This window comes from Alligator sinensis, unplaced genomic scaffold, assembly GCF_000455745.1.
Source record: "Alligator sinensis unplaced genomic scaffold, ASM45574v1 scaffold259_1, whole genome shotgun sequence".
Taxonomy (NCBI): Eukaryota; Metazoa; Chordata; order Crocodylia; family Alligatoridae; genus Alligator; species Alligator sinensis.
In genome coordinates this window covers 364,828-375,497 of record NW_005842430.1, presented here as the reverse complement: position 1 = coordinate 375,497, position 10,670 = coordinate 364,828, and the positions used below count along the sequence as shown (strand labels likewise).

The window sequence follows — 10,670 nt, the reverse complement described above, 5'->3', positions numbered from 1 at the left end:
TGCTGCGGACTGCACGGGGTGAGCAGCAGTGGTGCTAGGGAGGATTTGGGGGGCTATGGCCACCCCTCTGAGCCCCGGTGCCGCCACTCATCCCATGCAGTCTGTGGCAGCTCTACCTGCCCTGCTCCGCCCCGCCCTTGCCCTCAGCATAGTGCCCCCACCGGAAAGAGGCTTCCCAGGAAACCATGAAAAGGGTCACTGCCCCATCAGGATTGTTCCCCCCCACGCCACTTCAGCGGCAGGGGCGTGGCCAGAGGCCAGATCGCATGGCCCCCCTAGGTGTTATTTCCCCCCTCCCTGTGGCAGCTGGTGTAGGGGGCAAGGAAGGGACTTATCCCACTGCTTGCCCTGCACAGGGAGTGATCAGTGGTGACAATCAGGGCGGGCAGACCCTGGAATAAACCTCCCTTTCTGCCCTCTCTGTCTCGGGGGGTCATGCCAGCTGGTGTCTGGCCACGGCCCTGCCCCTGCTGCTGCCAGGTGGACCCCAGTCTGGGTCTGCGCTGGTGGGACAGAGGAGAGAATTATACCCCCTCCCTGCCAGTTCACTTGTGGCTGCAGCTGTGGCCGGCCACACCTGCCCCAGCACAGCTTCCTTGCAGCTGAGGGCTGCTCTAGCGCCTGAGCCACTGCAGGCATGTGCCTGCATTCCCTGAATGTCTAGTCACCTGCAAATTAGTTCAATCCAGGCAGGTTAGACTAACCTGCAAAGATTGAATCAATTCAGGCTCTGGCTTTTTGAATGTCTGTCCCTAGCCTAAAGGGTTTTTTAAGATGAGCTTTCAAATTCTGTACATTTGGCAACAAACTCTACTGTACTTTTTCTTTTAGAACCAGAGAAGGTCTGAACCAGTCTTGAACAGTTAGGACAGGACATCAGACCATGCAGATACCAATGTGTGGGCTTATGTGCAGGTACATGTGCGTGCAGGGAAGATATTTATTGTTATTAGTATTCATACAACATTTACCAGTTTACAATAGATCATTTTAACTATGACTTCAGCAAGTCTTACAAAGACTGATTCCCCTTACAAAGATGCTTTCAATTTAGAAGTCATAATCTCTGCCCGAGTCAAGCTTTCTTAGCTTGGTCACAGGGCACTCACATCCTTGAAAGACCTACAGCTGAAAGAAATAGAAAGGATATAACTTCCCTTTGTTCAGTTTATTTTGTGCAATTTACAGCACTTTTTGTACAGTCAGTCTCACTGCTGCCTCATTATAGTCAATCGGTTTCTTCTATTTACATGGGTATTTCAAGCAACAATGGGGAGATTTTAGTTTTCTTCTTAAAAGGACAATGAAGATTTAAGTCCACAGAAGCTAGGAGCAGAAATTTCAGAGCAGCTGTGCTGTATAAACTATTGCACCTTTTCCAAAAGCAACTATATTTCAAATGGATGGAGTCTCCGTCAGGGAAAGATCTCCAGATACTCCCCACTAGGTTAACCAAAGTAAGGGAACTGGTGGGCCCCTTCAAGTTAAGAACATGTTGCAGGGTTTTCAGGTTGTTTGTTGCAGTATAGACATCCCCTTATTCTCATGGGACAAGCTAGCTCTGGGGTTTGGTATGGCAGCTCTATGAATGTCCAAACTATTCTTTGGGGTTTTTACAGAATGGATATTTCTAAATAGTTATCTGGCAGAATACTATTTTGGAGCCAAAGTACTATCAAACAGTAACAGCTGTCTGAGCAGTATTAGTTTCAGCTTCTATCTAGATCTGCCATTTGTGGTACTCCCAAGAGTTGGAAATGTGGTATAGGTATTACAAGCCAACAAATCTAAAAGTTGTGAGTGGTACCACCACCTACAGCTATTTCACCTCAGCTGTGTGGACTAAACATGTAAGAATAAAATCGCAGAAAACCTGTAACAAACATATGTTTTGATCAATTAGGAAACCACAAATGAGATTAGAGGATTTCAAGAGCTGCAAGTTCTAAATCTTACAAAGGCAGTGCGAGATCTGAAGTCTATTATATAAGTTGGCAGGGACTGCATTGCAAAGCACTGACTGTGGATTTAGAGTCCTTGGCAGTTTGTTCATCAGAGACAAATGCAGGAGAGAAAACAGAAATGTTGTAGTCTTAACTCAAATACCATTCACTCACCTTCACCTATATAAAGCAGCAGCAACAATTAAAAACTCCTGTTTTTTGAAAAAGAGATTTCTACAGCTACCATTCATGGCCCATTTGAATGGTGACCATGAGGAAAAGGGTGACAATAAAAGTGCAAACAAGCGGAACACAGAAAAGTCAAGAGTAGCTTATTGAGCCTTCCCCATGTTCTCCGAGTCATACTACTGACATTTTCAAATGCCTCAGCCTTCCCTGTCTCTCACAAATGTCTCTACTTAATTTACTGGTTAGTGCACGCAGCTAGAACACTTACTGCAAAATAGTCTCGAGATGAACAAGCCAAGGGGCTCTGCCTGCTGGCCTGCACTCAAAGTAGTACTTTCTTATCCATTACAGAAAAAAGGATAGCTCATGCAAGTAAGACCTATTTGCAAGATAATAACCACATTCCTATCTCCTTTTAAATGAGGCTGAAAAAAATATTCCACACCCTCATATCCAAGTCCTTCGGCCTAGGCCTAAATCTTGAGTCCTTCCTAGGTTAAGCATCGATTCAAAACTAAACTTCATTTATGGTAAAATTGGCAAGCACAAGTCCCAGACACCGTTTACATTTAAGACATGTTTTGAGGACAAAAGTGGTGCCTAGGCTTGTGTTCTGGCTCTTGGAAAAGAGATGAATTTCATGCGCATAAAAAAAAGCCTCACTGCCAGGAGCTCTTGGTAGATGTATCCACAGGAGACAGTTTTGTTATATTCACACAAGAAATGAGATGTTTGAGAACTGTGCGTTAATTAGTGATTCTATTTGCGATGATGGTAGTTGATCCAGCCGTGTCTCAACAACCAATGCACCCTCCCTCTTCTTTGCAGGTGTCACATCTCTTTTTTTGCAGCTCTCCTGTAACAGGCAACTTAAACCCTGTTTCTTGCACACAACAGAGGAAGAAGGGAAGAGAACAGACCCCTTTCGGGAGCCAGACTGCAGGAACTCACAGGGGCGAGGGAATGCAGGCAGCAACCTACAAAAGACTCTAGGGCTGGAGGCCAGGGACTGCTGAGAGGCTAAGGAGGGCTACAGGGCAAAAAAAAAGCCAAACAGTTCATCAGACTGGGCAGGAACACCTGGACCCATCTTCAGAGGCAGCAGCCAGGGAACTGCAAGGGGCAGGGCTTGGCACATACAAGCCCCGGGGCTGGCAGTTCAGGCCTGCAGGCGGTGGGGAAAGGAACAGGGCAGAGCTGACTGCCAGGGAAGCGGAGGTACCCTGAGGCTGGGAGGAATTAAGGTAGCTCCTTGTGAGGGTATTAATTGCTATGGCCCTGAAGGGCTTGTAGTTGAGTTATAACGGGATGGTTAATGACTTTTTGTGTTGAGGTTTTTAATATGTTGTGAGTTCAGCAACAACACTCTGGACACTCCTGGGTTGAACTAACAGTTACTTATTATTGCACAACAATTTATTATTGTTATTATTACACTGCAATTTATTATTACAACTCCCTGGAATCATATCCAGGGTGGATCTTAACAATCCCCCTCAATATATACAGGCCGAACTGATACTTGCTCTGCCTCCAACTTGACCTGTCCAGTCCTGTGGAGGGAGAGGAACCAAGAAAGCCTCTGACTGCCACAAGCAAAGTGAACCCTGCAGGGCTGAACATGAGGGTTTGGCCTTCAACGGACAGTGCAATGAAAACACAATAAGACACAAGAGTTTTCTTCTATGTATTTAAGTTTAAAACCAAAGGACTTGGATTGGCTGTAGGAGTGGAGGAGGCCATGAGTGAGGCAGGCACTATCCACTGCAGGGTTGAAGCCCAAAGATTCAGGGCCCCAAAATCAGCAGACCTAGGCTGAGGTGCTAAAGAAGCTAAAGCCAAAAAAGACTGAAGCCTGAACAAGGGTTGGGGCCTGAGGGGCCCAGCCCAGAAAGAGAAAGAGCAGGGACAGTCCCAAAGGGAGAAGACGAGAAATCATCAGTGGGGCATGGGTGTGACAAAGGGGACAACAAGGAGGCCACGAGACCAGCCCTAAAGCACCCCTCAAAGGACTATGCCACTCGCAATGGCAGCCTCCCTCCAAATACACATCAGCTACAAGCAAATCGTAGCAGGCAAGAAGGAGGCAGAGTAGGCTGGGGTAGTACAGACAAGAATGGGCGGGGGACGAAAGCCTGCATTCATCACATCTTCCCCAGACTATACAAACAGACTTTTTAAATGCTCTGCTCAATAGACTTTTTTGGCTCACCCTCATGCTCTTTTATCAAACTAGAAGTCTGATTTCTATTATTATTTTATGCCATTTCCAACTCAAGGCTGAAAGGATGAAGAGATTCCCAAGTACTGTAGCAAACAGCCCAGGGAAGAAAGTGTACTCGCTCTTCTTTTGAGAACAATGGAGGAGAGAAGAGGGGAAAAAAATGTGAGAGAAACGCCATGTTGCTCATCTGCCTTCAAGGAGAGATTTGCAATAAGCCTTTCAGTGAAAAAGCTACTTGCTATCTGCTTTAACTTCTGTTACAATAATATGCTTTCTTTACAATTCTCTTTTTGATTAACTCTGAGGATACTGGCTTTAAATTGCCAAAGCATATTTCTGCAAACACATCGACACCTGACTGCAAGACCACAACGGCACCATCTTGCTGCTAACTAGAAAAAGCCATTTATTAAGAAGCTTGTTCTGTGTCTGTAATGGAAAGTTCAGGAAAAGACTACATTTCCTCCACTGTCTAGCAGGAGTAAGGGTCGCCAAAAGAATTCAGTCATTTGGACCCTCAATATCCATAAAAATGGACAAAACCTTTAACTCCGAATATAAACATGTTGCTCTCAGTGAAGTCTATAGCAAAAAGCTGGTGGCTTCAGCTTCAACAAATCAGGCCCTAAAATTCTGCCTAATTAGTTCAGAATGTAAATTTGCAAGCTGCAAAGTATATGAAATGCCTTGCAGTATCTTAATGTGAAACTAATTAGCCACATTTGAGGAAGTGTATTCCACCAGCTGTAATTCCAGGAGGCTAAATGCTTTCTTTTATATTGCACCCAGAAGATGGGGCATGATACTCCATGTTGTATTTTCTATAACATATTAAGTAATCAGTAACTACATAATGTGTTTGGCAAGATGTTTTACTGTAGTTGTAAACTGTCTGTACTGTACTGTCTCTCATTTTCCCCCCCCATTTATATAACAGCTTCTCCAACTTCCTAATTATACACATCCTTTATTCTTTTTAGCAGCAGCATAGAGCTTAAATACTAGCTGCTGCATAATGAGAAAAGAAATATGAGTTATACATTTAAAGAAAAAGAACAGCTGTTGCTACCAGAAGCTGAATTCCCAGCAACAGAAAACTAGCAAAACATCTCAACTGAGATGATCAGAGTTTGTTAATCCAATCTATTCTGGCCATGTGAGCTTCTCTCTGATGAGAGAGAACAGTTTGCCATTAGAACAACGTTGTAGTGTTTGTTTCCTACAACCCGAAACCTTTTTTACTTCTGTCACAACCCAAAGTTGAGATTTTTGTTTTGTGTGCGCTTTGGCACCACTGAATTACGTTCCCGCTAATTTGCAGCTTCTTTGCACGGTGGAGTTTTCTGCTGCAGAGGAAAACCCCGGTGCAAAAGGATTCCCGCCAATTTGTAGCTTTCTTTGCAGTGTGCATTTCTTCTTTGCAGCACAGAAATGCACTTTGCAAAGAGTTCCCGCCATTAGTATTCTAATTCGAGCCCTATTGTTGGCTTGCGTGAAATTATTCACACGTGGCGGCTAGTGATTGGCTTGCTAGCCGTATAAAAGGGTTGAGTGGTTTCCGCCCAAGTTGGAGAACTTTGAGCACGCTGCAGAGTGCCTCTACGGAGATTTGACCTGAGGCTGCTGATCGATAGACTGATCACCTATCGATTCTTCTCCCCATCACCGAGCGCAAACCTCGACGTATCCCTCTCCCTGCGCGCAAAAAAAGGACCCACAGAGCCTAGCAAACTTCGTGTGAGTGAATTGTGAGTGAACAAAAGGATTAGAGCTCTTCCGGACGAGTACTTTCTTCGGCTGACACAACGGGATCGCGTGTTTAGAGCCTTCAGCCGGATTGGGCTAGAGTTCGCAAGTTTAGAACTCTAGTCCGCCTCTCTTCTTTCCTGTCCTGTAACCGCAACTCAAGCAAGTTTTCCTGCCTGCACCGCAACCATCTTTGGTGTAAGTAAACAATCTTTGAATCAACCATTACGCGTCTGTGCCTAATTCCAGCGTGTCACCTGTTCTCTCCGACCTAGCGAGCCCGGGCTGCTGGCCACAGCCCGCACGGCGCAAAAAAGGGCCCGGATCGCTCCCCGCCACCCGCACGTGGCAACGAGGACGGGATCTGGAAACAGCCCGCACAACTTCCAGGGCAGGTAAAGAACACAGTGGTTAGAAGTAGAAATGTAACAGGGTAGCTCTGCTCTCCATGGGGTAGCAGCAGCTGCTGGCAGCAGTGTGACTCACTATGGCAGTGGCTGTTTTCGTGCCCCCACCCACTGAAATGGTGCCTGGAACGACTGCCCTAGTCTTCTACTGACTCATTTACGCTACTGGTTAGAAGGAAGAGCAAACCTGCTTTTCATCAATAAGTTAAGAACCAATCTACCCAGTCCTTTCAACAAAATTCAGAGACCACCTGAGTACTCAGGGTTGTAGGCTGTAACTGTGTTGGTCTAAGGACGTAAGGCAGACAAGGTTCTTTGGGTAAATCTGATGGTCTAATACAAGTTATCAGATTTACCCAAAGAACCTTGTCTGCCTGAGTACTGTAGGCTTCATTCTGTCACCCGTGCTCACCTGAACCGGTACACATGAATCAAGTATCCCTACTGAAACTGACTGCGCTGCTCCTGGACACTATTTGTTACAAACTGACTCAAGGTACTTGGTCACCGTTCTGTTGTAGGCGAGTCCAGTAGGGATGTGCAAAATGGGGCCTATTCAATTCAGATTAGGCCCAAATCAGGGACAGTGGTTCTGCTGAGCGCGCTGGGGAGCCCCCCATGCTTCTGTGGGACCCTCCGTGCACCACAGAGTTCAGAGCCCCTGCCACCTAGAGGTATGTAGAAAAAACATTTAAAGCTGTCTCTATGTCCGAATCTTTCCAAATCAATTCGGAGGGTTCCAATTCGATTCAGAGAGATTAAAGGGTCCTCTGGTTCAATTTGGATTTGGAAATTCAGCCACCGAATTGGGCCGAATCTCCACCAAATCGAATCAGGGACTGAAGCTTCACATAGCCCTAGAATCCAGTCACTGGACCAAATATTAAAGGTGTGTGAAGGGGTATAATTACCTTAGGCATAATCCAGGGCTCAGACTTTTTGTCTAAATTCCTTCCTTTAGATGAAATGTGACACATAATATGGCTCTGAAGTAGCAATTTAAAAAGATAGGGAGATTATATGAACTTAATGTAAGTGTATACAAAACTCAATTTGATTTTGTGTAAACTGTATTGTAATTGCAATCCTATACTCTATATGGTGTCTGTGCATTCAGCTGAAATGCATATAGCTATTGAAGAAAAATGTAACACAGACAAAGGAACTTTTTGTGCATATGTGAATAAAATAAAAGATTCTGGACTATATAATGCGATTCTGCATTTCTACACAGAGCGAGTCATTTCGCACCAGGCACTGACACATCACAGTATTACTATGCATTCTAGTCTAACTTGTCTGCTAAAGCTATTCTTTAGTACATGCACTGCACAACAAAAAGTACTTTGTATTCCAAAACCTTTAAAACTTCCCTGACAAGTCTCCACTGTGTTCTCCTAAAGATTACACACTGGTGCTTACACATGAATTTATAAATTAACAAAGTAAAAGTCATCATTTATAGTCATGTCTCAAAAAGAAAGTGTCTAGATAAAATTTCAAATCTAGCAAATCTGGCATATCTTCAACAGGAAACATATTCAAGCACGTGCAAACTTTTCCTTCATAAAGTTGTACTCACAGCTACCCAGGACTCCATGGACACAAGAAGAGATCATGGCCTGGTCCTAAAGAGGAGGTATTTGCTATCAATTGTACAGTGGAATTAGCATTAGATTTGCTATGAAATCCCAATTCCTTTGAAGTCAATGGGAGACCTCTCATGGACATCAACAGGAATGCTTATAATGGGCAGAGTAGTCGGATGTTCTAGACAAGGGCAGTGACACACAGTTCATTACTGGCTCCCCATAGTCATAACTACTCTTTCACTTCCTAAGCATAATTTGCAAATTGAAGGTATTGTTTCTGGCAACCCTTTAAAATCTTCTTGCCTGTGGAACTGAACATAACCTACAGGGGCCTATCAAAGGCACCCATTTGCTCCTCAAATAAGTTATACATGTCTAACACCCGTTTAGAATTGTAGCCATTCTGAGGAAGAAACTGGACTTTTCATACAGACACACAGGCCACGTCCACACAGGCACAGACGCTTGTTTCCCCGGGGACAAGAAGTAGCAGCACACCTTCTGCCACCGCTACTTGTTCCCAGGGAATGCTCGTGCCACGTGCCCTCTGGTGCACAGCAGGTTACCCCAGGTGGGGTACAAGAGGCTGGGGCCAGCACAGTTGCTGGTCCCAGCAGCTTTACCTGGGGTCCTGGGGGAGCTGCAGCTGCAACAATCCTGCGAGCCTGGCCAGCAGCCAGACCATAGCTCTGGCAGGCCAAGCTCTGGTTTTGGGAGGTGCATGCTGCTGCCACATGTGCCACCGTGCTTTTTTAAGGTTGATTTTTTTTTACCCTGGAATCTCCTGGGGTCAAACCACCCCCCCATGCTACAATGTAGCAGCACAGGGAACGCCTGTATGTGCAGAGTGGGGTGCTGCAGGCAGGTCTGTGGTGCCAGATACTGCAGGTCTGTGCTTGTCTGGACATGGTCATAAAATCCTATAGAAAATTTAGGTTGGAAGGGCCCTCAGGCAGTCATCTACTCAAACCCCCTGCTCAAAGCAGGACCAGCCCCAACTAGATCTTCCCAGCCAGGGTTCTGGTGAGCCAGGCCTTAAAACCCTCCGGGGATGCAGATCCCACCGCCTCTCTGGGTAACCTGCTCCAGTGCTTCACCACACTCCTAGTGAGAGAGGTTTTCCTAATATCCAATCTAAACCTCCCTCGTTGCAACTTGAACCCACTGCTCCTTGTTCTGTCATCTGCCACCACTGAGAACAGCTCAGCTCCATCCTCTTTTGAACCCCCCTTCACATAGTTAAAGACTGCTATCAAATCCCCCCTCAGTCTGCTCTTCTGCAAACTAAATAACCCCAGTTCCCTCAGTCTTTCCTCATAAGTCATGTCCCCCATCCCCCTCACTACTTTTGTTGCCCTCTGTTAGGATTTGGACAAGTTGGAGAGAGTCTTTCTGTAGTGGGAGGCCCAAAACTCCAGATGTGGCTCCACCAATGCAGAATAGAAGAGAATAATCATTTCCCTTGATCTGCTGGCAACACTCCTTACAAATGCAACCCAGTATGCGGTTAGCCTTCTTGGCAACACAGGCACTGTTGGCTCACATGCAGTTCATTGTCCAGTGTAAGCCTCAGATCCTTTTCTGCAGAGCTGGTGCGTAGCCACTTGGTCACAAGCCTGTATCAGTACATGGGATTTTCTTGTCCTAAGTGCAGGACTTTGCACTTGTTCTTGTTGAACCTCATGACATTTCTTTTGGCCCAATTCTCCAATTTTGTCTAGCTCACTCTGAATCCTATCCCTGCCCTCCAGCATATCTACTATTCCCCACAGCTTGGTGTCATCCTCAAAGGTTGTTTAAAGTCATACTGGTCTGCTGGTGCAAAGTTAGTGTAGCAAGCTAGTGGTAAATGCCCCCAGTAAAGGAAACCCTTGGTATAGTCACCATAGTAGTTCCTATACCCTTTTCTTCCCAGTTACTGGTTACAGCAAAGTGATAGTGCATGCCCACAGCACCTATACACACACAGCAGATCACCTGCTCCCAGAATCAGAACGGGCTCAGTATCCAGGTTTCAAGAAGGTTGTTTAAACGCATATTCTCCCCTAACACTCCTCAGCTGCAGTCCATGTTCCTCCCTTCAGAAGTTTTGATGCTGTCAATATGAACAATGCCCAGGATACATCTTTTTGTTTTATTAAGTTTTTCTCTCTCAACTAAAAGCTTTACTTCCAATTAGAAAAGAAAACATCTGCTCCTTTTTTTTTTTACTATAAGTTAAAGTGAATGAATGGGTTCTGATTTCTAATAACTGATACACACACACACACACACACACACAGCTTACCACCTAGTACAGTAAAATCTTGTCAGCCATACCAGAGAGGGCTTATGAATGTTAGTGTTTTAATTAACAATAAGCTGAATTAACTAGGTTGTTAACAAACAAGTATCTTGAATCCATAACCAGCCTTTTGTTTCTCTGAAGTACAACCCCTGCCCACACCCCAACTTTTATTCTCTTTTCCAGTGCTAAAGACTTTTCACCCTGTTCTGTGTACTTAAGAGTATCAGATGCTTCAAGTTAATGGTTAATTCTGGGGTCCTTGTGAACTCTGAGTTTTTTTGA

At 45.2% G+C, this 10,670-nt stretch overlaps 1 protein-coding gene across 4 annotated transcripts in view; it reads right to left on the bottom strand.

The window, feature by feature from the left end:
* SH3GL3 (SH3 domain containing GRB2 like 3, endophilin A3) overlaps nucleotides 1–10,670 on the bottom strand; it is a 111,737-nt gene that overhangs the window by 71,614 nt on the left and 29,453 nt on the right. The window lies entirely within an intron of this gene.